The 7,865-nt window shown below is 35.0% G+C and overlaps 1 pseudogene; it reads left to right on the top strand.

Annotated features, from left to right (window-relative positions):
* The first annotated feature begins 5,897 nt into the window (after positions 1-5,897).
* On the top strand, positions 5,898-6,934 carry LOC149561575 (acidic endochitinase-like; annotated as a pseudogene).
* The last annotated feature ends 931 nt before the right edge of the window (positions 6,935-7,865 follow it).

The raw sequence follows: 7,865 nt of genomic DNA on the forward strand, positions 1-7,865 counted from the left end.
TACTTCTTCTAATCCTTTCAAGAGTGGGTATAAGCCTAAGATCAAACTGGATGTAAAATTTGACTTGCCTAAGTATTGTGGTGAACTTAATGCTGAAAAATTGGATGATTGGATTCAGCAAGTAGAAGTCTACTGTAGAGTCTAGAACCTATTAGATGATGTTGATAGGATTCAATTAGCTACTCTTAGGTTAGGGGGTACAACTTTAACTTGGTGGGAGAGTAAGACTAAGGCAGAAGTTTCACGACATGGTAGAGTTAGTTTAACTTGGGCAGAGTTTGTTAATGCTCTTAAGAAGCAATTTTATCCCCTAGGACATATGCAACAGTTAATGATGGACTGGCAAATGTTTAGGCGAGGGAAAGGTCAAACTGTCCAAGAGTACAGCCATGAATTTAGAAAAAGGGCTATTGCTTTGAATGTTCCTTTGTACACCTAGGATACTTTGTTGAAGTGCATAGGAGGTCTACATTCCTACCTTAGACATTCTATTTTGGTATTAAACCCTTGTAATTTGGATGAAGTGTCAGTTCAAGCTACGCACTTAGAGTCAAGGGGTAAAGGACCTTTTATTGATAAGTTTGATAATGATGTAAAGAAATCTTCTAAGAATGCTGAGACAAAGAAAGGAAAGAAGACAGCTATAGTTAAGAAGGAGGAGAAGCTTTCTTGCACTCATCGTGACAGGAAGGGTCATGATGAAGAACATTGTTGGAAGTTGCATCCCGAATTGAAGCCTAAGTGGGCTCAAAGACAGAATCAGAAACAAAAAGGTAAGGAGAAAGCCACAAATGTTGTTATGGATCTTGGTTCAGATTTAGATGATGAGACTAAGATAACAGCTATGGGTGTAAAAGGTAAAGCTCCTATCTCTGGTGTTTCTATTCATAGTTACGCTTCTTCATCTAAAGTTAATGATTTCCCTAAAGATAAAAAAAGGAATGAGTTGTTTCATTTAAGGGTTGTTTCTAAGAACACTAAAATTGATGCACTCATAGATAGTGGTTCTCAAGTGAACTTTATTTCCGAAAGTGTTGTAAGGAAATTGGCATTGAAAACTACATTACATAAGAAACCTTATCCACTAGGCTGGACTTGTGAAAATGATAAGTTGCAAGTAACAAGACAATGCACCTTAAGATTCACAATCACTAGTAAATTTGTGGATGAAGTACAATTTAATGTGGTTCCACTAGATATCTGTGGGATAGTGCTTGGTAGCCCTTATCTTTATGATAGAAAAGCAATTTTCTACAGGGAAAAGAATCATTATCACTTTTTTAAAGATGGCATTCAGTATATTGTACATTCTCACAGGATTAAGACTGATCGTTCTTTTGCAAACACAGGGCAGTTAAAGAGGGTAATTAATGTGAGTAAAGAGTTCACTCTTATGTCTATCAGTATAGGTGGTTCTACACTTGAACTTGGAGTAGCTAACCAGGGTCAGATGTTGCAGGATGCACCTGCAGTACAACATGAGGGAATGATGATTGAAAGCATTGATGGTTTCCTGGGTAAAAATGTTCTTGTTGTGAAGGATCGATATGTTGTTGACTTATTCTCTTTCATTTTTGCATTATTATTCAACTTGATGCTAGTCAATGTTTGTTGGTTAGTGGCTATGACAACTGATGTAGATGCTTATGGAAGTGATAGAATAATGTTTATGATCAACAATGTTGTTGCAGCCTTCATTATGCTTGTGAGCCAGGTATTTAGATGTACAGATGATACAGGACAAGTGGGGAGGCCAAGTCCTCACTTTATGTCAGAGTAAATGTCACTTTTGGAGGTCCAAAAGGTCTTCAGTGGGGAGGCCTGATCCAATGGATATTTTTAGTGAAAATTGAAGTGTCTCATTTCTCTCCAAAATCTACACCATGAGAAAGATCTCAGCGTCCTGATTCCAACGCAACTTGAACGGACAAAAACAAAGTCTGAATGAAGAAGTTATGCTCGATCAAAGTTTTGGTCAATAGGTAGACTAGAGGGCTAGATAAGGGGCAAAATTGGACCATCTCAAAAGTGGTCAACAATGGGTTTCAAATCAAAGATCCTGTCGAGAGCTTCCCAACGGCGTTGGTTTCATCGAAAACGGACTTCATATGTGAACGTTATGGCAGTTTGAATTTTGGAGGTAAAAGTGTCATTTGAATCTTGATGACATCATCATGACATCATGGGGCAGTTTAAAGACCAAAAAATAAAATTATAAAAAAGGTTCTAATGAGATTTGAACTCTTGACCCATTGCCTCCAAAACTAATTACCTCACCACTCGACCAAACATGTGATTTAAGATAAATGGGAGGCAATTTTTATTTAAACATTGGCTAGCGGCCAATTTTAAACAAAGGACGCCACCGGCGGGGTTGGAACCCCCGACCGGCGGCTACCATAAAACATTTTGGGCGCAACATTGTTTTCCACCTATATGTATTTATGTTTTAAACTGCCGCCAACCTTATATCTCAATAACGTTAATTTGTTAATTTGTTATCCTAAAATTAACATGAAGCCAAATCTTCAAAAATGGCTAAAGGGTATTTTCGAGGGGTGATTGTTAAAAGACCCTATTTTTATATTTTATAGTTTAGGCCTATTTTAGGCTAATTTTTATGTATAAAAAGGGGGTATTAGGCCTTTTGAAAAGGCATTCAGGTGGTGAGAATAGGAGAATGTTTAAGAGATTTTTGAAGACTATTCTGCACGTCGAGGGCATGCTATGCTGATGTGTTTAAGGGAATAATCTTGGTGCATTTGTAATTTATTTTGGAGATTAATCAGATCGGTTGTACTCTATTGGAGCCGACCTGGAGACGTAGTCATGTTTATGGCAAACTTTGAAATCAAACTCTATTTGCATCTTCTTATCTTCTCTCTCAATTCTGTTTCTCATCTTAAGTTTTGATTTCATTGATAGTAAATGAATTAAGACTTCTGCTAAGTTGTGAGTTATTTAATTTGATTTTATTAAGCATTCATTACTACAAATAGTCTAGATCCATTCATTAGATCAGCAATGAACTTGTTTTCTCATTTTTTTTGAAAATTATTACATAGAGTTTGAATTTGAAATTGTTTAGATTTGAATATGAAATTGCAACTTACTTGAACTTGAATCTGAAATTGTCACTTACTTGAACTTGAATATCTTGACATATTGAAATCACCATTTACTTGAGCTTTAATTTGAAACTGCATTCACTTGAACAAAATATCCTCCCCTTGGCAGAATATCCTCCCCTTAGTAGATTAGAGGAAATGAATTTATGTGATAAGCTCTCATTTTTCTAATTGATATTTTTAAATGTCCATCACTGGTCCCTTTGTTACTTTATAATATTATAAAATCAAATATTGGATATCTTGAAGACTCAACCTAATAGTTTTATAGATTGAAGCATGTCTGATATCTTTGAAGTGAAAGATCATAAGAAATTTACTGCCTTTTGAGATCACACACAAATTCATCAAACACATCTTACACACTATAATACTTTGAACTCTTTATGCCATCAAATCCACTTCCTTTGAACAATAATCATGTGTTGTGCATATATATATATTTTTTTTTTCTGAAATAATAATGATGTCAACAACCTAACACCTCTAGCAAACCTAACACCTATTATCAAATAGAAATTGATAATAAATAGAGTATGGTCTTGCGACCCATCATAAAAAAATCTATTATGTATTGTTATTGCAAGTTTTTTTCTCTTTTTTAATAACTTAAATTCTCTTCACGCCTATGTGCATTCTCCTCCCTTTTCAAATAACATATTTGATTCAATGTATACTATTCCACAAAGGTGCAGAGCCATAAGAAAGGATCCTAACTGAAAGTATTGAAATCAAAAAATAGTTATATCTGATAGAATATACCTACCATATAATTTGATTTAAATTCAAGTCCCAAACACTATTATAATTTTTCAAACTGGTGATGGTTAAAAAGGAGTATTTGCAGCATATATTTCATAGCCTCTTCTTTTGTAAAATAATAATAATTATGTAACTGCTTTGACAATAATCATCAAATCTCTCTGCAACAAAAGAGTTAGTGAAGCTACTCCTAGAATAGACAATATGATTTAGAAATGACACCTTTCCCCTTGCACAAATCACAAACTTACATAGTAGAAGTTTCATTATGCAATTGCTGATAGTTTAAACTCTCAATATCTCTTTGTCATCATGCCTTTATTGACAGACATATTTCTTTGTAATGAACCATCAAAATTTGTTGTGGATTCTCATTCCTCCTTCCATCATAGGTCCCTAGATATTATGAGTGGCATCATCCATTTTATTGATTAGGTCATTAATCACAATAAAAAATTTGTCATTTCTCATTCACAATGTATGACAAAAAACTACTTTGATGCCATTGTTATTCCTAGAAATCTGATATGATCGAAAATAATCAAAATTTTATTATATTTTATTCAGCAAGATTCATTACATGAATGAAGTAGTCGTATAGCTCTATTTAATAACTACCAAAATTGAAATTTATAACCTAATTCTATAACCCTAATGATTAATATGTTAACAATTTATATATTTAGTCCAAATTCTAGATTTTAAGTTCATTTTGTATTTATTCAAAAATTTAATTTATCTTTTAATTTCTAATTCTTAATATTTTGAAATTGTAATTTGTAATAAAAATAAAAAATAGGATTCTCCTAAAAGTTAGTAATTGAAACATTTGATTTATAAACTATTTAAAAAGAAATAAGAAATAATTGATTTCTTAAATAAAGACTGAAAAAAAAATAATTCCCAAATAAATTAGTAGGTAAAACATTTGATTTATTAAATATTTATAAAGAAATTTTTTAAAAATCATTTTTAAAACGTAAATCTGATTAAGAAATGTTGTACATGTTTAGTGTAAAGACTCTTGTGATGCTCTCCACTGATAGGTCTCAGCTAATGCATTTAATTCTTCATTAAATAAATCTGGGCATTCAATAGGATTTTAAATAACTATGCAACCACTTGTCAATCAATGAGAATTTTTCTTATTTTAATTTTCTCTAAATATTTCCATCAGCCAATCACTAAATTAGAAAAATAGCAATAAAAATAATTTTTAAATAATTACAAGGCAAACCTAAGGTTTTGAGTTTATGTAGATGTCTAAAATTAATGTGATCAAGCATTGGGAACGTTCCTGGCCTTATATAAGACAAAGACTAAAAATTATTACTTATCATTGATTGATTGATTGAGAACTAATTGACTAATTAGACATAAGTAATAGTATTTGACTCGAACAAGAAACAAAACTCAGTTATTATAGCAATATCTTACCGTCAAATCACCAATATTCAATTGTTTATCAAAATTAGAATCAAATATGATAAAGCGTATTTTAGAATAAGACTGAAGATGCAACACTTTATCTTGTGCTGGATTTAATCTTATAAACTCTTTGAAAAACACAATTTGTCTACGGTAGGATCATTTAAGATTGAATCAAGACCAAAAACAAATATCCCCAACATCACTTAAGACTATTTTAATCTGGAAATGAGCAGGCAACATTGATTGTAGATACCGTCCAAAGTAAATGCATTAATGCAGACGACAAAATAGAGAAGATAAGCATCTAAAGGAGAATATTGGCATGTTGCATTTTGAAAATGCGCATACAGAGATGATGAACGTGGGTAGTGGTTGCCGTAAGCCATGTAATTGATTGTTTAATAATAAGCCTGCATGTGAAATCCCGCTGCCAGTTAGCCATGTGATTGATTGTTGAGGAATCCCGCGTGGGAAATACAACGTAGTGTCTAGTGAAGAGGAATCAGGGCTATATAAGGAGCCCGATTCTACAATGTTAGAGAAAGCAAGCAAGAGCATTTATTGCAAAGGATAAGAATGGAGAGTCGTGGAATGAGAGTGAGAGGGAGCGCAGTTGCGTTTCCATTTGCAGTGCTGTGGAGCATGGCATCTGCATCTGCAAGTGCGGCAAACATGGCTGTATATTGGGGTCAGGATGGCCGGGAAGTTTCTCTCGAAGCCACCTGCGAAAGCGGAAACTTTGAAATTGTGATGATCGCGTTTCTAAACACGTTCGGGAAGGGGCAGACGCCGTCGCTTAACCTGGCAGGTCACTACGTTCCCTCCACGCCCGGAAGTTGTGGCTTTCTTACCTCCCAAATTGAGTCCTGCCAGAAGAGCGGCATAAAGGTTTTGCTGTCCCTCGAAAGAGCCCAGTGTTTCAATATTAGAAACAATTAGATTGTTTCTAATATTGAAAGACCCAGGGCTACTCAAAATATGGCATCACCTCTGAAGACAACGCCAAAAATATGGCCAGTATCTGTGGGACACCTATCTCAAAGGGACATCGGATTCGTGGCCCCTGGGAGCCGCAGTTCTGGACGGCATAGACCTCGATATCGAGTCCACAACGGATAACTGGGAGTATCTGGCCAAGGCTATCTCCGGTTATAGCACCTCGTCGAAGAAGGTCTATCTAAGCGCCGCTCCGCAGTGCCATTATCCCGATAAGCAGCTCAACACTGCCTTGCATGACGAAGCTGTTCGACTACGTGTGGATCCAATTCTACAACGACGACTGCCAGTATGCGAATGGGGACGCTACCAAATTGGTGAGTGCTTGGAACACATAGACTACTTCTGTAACCACTCTTGAACCACGCGGCTTCTACCTCGGCATTCCGGGTGCTCCGGGCGGTGCTACCACTGGCTATGTTGATCCGGGCAAACTCATCTCCGACGTCCTGCCAGAGATCAAGAAATCCTCCAAGTATGGAGGATTCATGCTGTGGAACAAGTATTGGGAGGAGCAAACCCATTATAACGGAGCAACTAGCTATAGCTCGGCCATCAAAACCGACGTAAAAGTCAACCGCTCCCTCGCTGACGAGCCCACTTTGGCCTCTTTCTGAGAATGACAGAACATATTGTAACTCAAAAACTAAAGTGGGAGAGGACCCAGTAGATCGTGTACCAATTGTCGCGACTGCTGTTATGATCTTTTGATCCAATTATTGTTACAATACAACCTATTGATTGTGAAAAAACATATTGACTTTTATGTATTTATTTATCAATATTTAAGAGACATTAAATCATTACAAATTTATAAAGCATATATCATTGATTTACTAAATTTGGTACAAGTTCTCCACAAGGTACATTCTTTATATACTTCACATCAAACAATATAAAATGTTGGCTTTAAAATATTATATTTAAATGTGTTCACTTGTACAAAAAAATTGAACAAACATATGGACAAGACACAATTCATAGCTTGCTTTATAAGTATTAACTAATGTGTCCTTATGTAACTTCTAATACCATTACATGCATAACTATATAAATCAGTGTTCAACTTTTAGTCTTCCACAATTAAACTTGAGTCAAATCAAACAACCACTACATCAATTGACAACCAATCAAAATGGAGAATGAGAATGCCACAGATCAACCAATTTCCAAAATGCAGATTTCCAACACTGATGGAAAGCACTTTGCAAAATTGAAATTGAAATTATTTCGAGGAAAACAAAAATCAATTAATATGGTATTTGGTGAAAGAGAATGGAAAGGCTATTTACGCAAACATAGAAGCTTGAAAAGACATTAATGGTAGCTTCCCAATGCCTAAAAGATAGCAAAGGTAAAATCTTTAGGCTACAGAGAGGGTTGTTGCATTGACCTTCAAGCTACATTAACAACTTTGAAGAAGGAAGAAGATCTTTAGGCAACGGAGATGGCTGTTGCAGTTGACTAGCATAGAGTGGATGATATGGAATAGTTTGGTTGGAATATACAAAATGGTGGTAGGATATAATTTATCTGTCATTGTTGATG

The sequence above is a fragment of the Cupressus sempervirens genome, chromosome 4 (assembly GCF_028749045.1).
Source record: "Cupressus sempervirens isolate cs-2001-9-10 chromosome 4, ASM2874904v1, whole genome shotgun sequence".
NCBI classification, from domain to species: Eukaryota; Viridiplantae; Streptophyta; class Pinopsida; order Cupressales; family Cupressaceae; genus Cupressus; species Cupressus sempervirens.